Raw genomic sequence first — 1,234 nt, 5'->3', positions numbered from 1 at the left:
ATTCCACGAGCTAAGGCATTTCTTGGCGTCAAACTCCAGGTTATGACGTGTTTTGGGCGTTCAACTCTGGATCATGACGTTATTCTGGCGTTTAACTTCAGACAGCAGCGTGTACTTGGCGTTCAACGCCAAGTTACGTCGTCATTCTTCGAATAAAGTATGGACTATTATATATTGCTGGAAAGCTCTGGATGTCTACTTTCCAACGCCGTTGAGAGCGCGCCAATTGGAGTTCTGTAGCTCCAGAAAATCCATTTCGAGTGCAGGGAGGTCAGAATCCAACAGCATCAGCATTCCTTTTGTCAGCCTTCTTCAGAGATTAGCTCAAATCCCTCAATTTCAGTCAGAATTTACCTGAAATCACAGAAAAACACACAAACTCATAGTAAAGTCCAGAAATGTGAATTTAACATAAAAAGTAATGAAAACATCCCTAAAAGTAGTTTAAACTTACTAAAAACTATATGAAAATAATGCCAAAAAGCGTATAAATTATCCGCTCATCAATAAGCTTCTTCAGAAGCTGCCTCTCTAGTACTGTTGGCTGCATGTTGCAATCCATTCAGATTTTGAGAGATTATGTTGACCTGTTGAGTCAACATTTTGTTCTGAGCCAATATGACATTCAGAGCATCAATTTCAAGAATTCCTTTCTTCTGAGGTATCCCATTATTCACAGAATTCCTTTCAGAGGTGTACATGAACTGGTTGTTTGCAACCATGTCAATGAGTTCTTGAGCCTCTTCAGGCGTTTTCTTCAAGTGAATAGATCCACCTGCAGAGTGGTCCAGTGACATTTTCGAAAATTCAGAGAGACCATAATAGAATATATCTAATAGGGTCCATTCTGAAAACATGTCAGATGGACATCTTTTGGTCAACTGCTTATATCTTTCCCAAGCTTCATAGAGGGATTCACCATCCTTTTGTTTGAAGGTTTGAACATCCACTCTCAGCTTGCTCAGCTTTTGAGGAGGAAAGAATTTATCCAAGAAGGCAGTGACCAGCTTATCCCAGGAGTTGGCTTTGTGAAGTCACCAAGCATTCTCCTTGCATTATTATCATTATTATTTGCGGCTGCCATGTCCTTCTCCTGTTTGAAAATTTCTGAAAGGTTGTTTCTGGATTGTTGTAATTTAGCTTCTCTTAATTTTCTCTTCAGAGTCCTTTCAGGTTCTGGATCAACTTCAACAAGAGTGCCTTTTTCCCTGTTCCTGCTCATATGAAAGAGAAG

General features: G+C 39.8%; 1 non-coding gene across 1 annotated transcript; it reads left to right on the top strand.

The window, feature by feature from the left end:
• The first annotated feature begins 855 nt into the window (after positions 1-855).
• On the top strand, positions 856-959 carry LOC127744662 (small nucleolar RNA R71). The gene has a single exon (XR_008005602.1). It is a non-coding gene; the product is annotated as a small nucleolar RNA R71 (small nucleolar RNA).
• Positions 960-1,234: the final 275 nt, after the last annotated feature.

Source organism: Arachis duranensis, unplaced genomic scaffold, assembly GCF_000817695.3.
Source record: "Arachis duranensis cultivar V14167 unplaced genomic scaffold, aradu.V14167.gnm2.J7QH unplaced_Scaffold_76094, whole genome shotgun sequence".
NCBI lineage: Eukaryota > Viridiplantae > Streptophyta > Magnoliopsida > Fabales > Fabaceae > Arachis > Arachis duranensis.
This window is presented reverse-complemented; position numbering and strand designations above follow the sequence as displayed.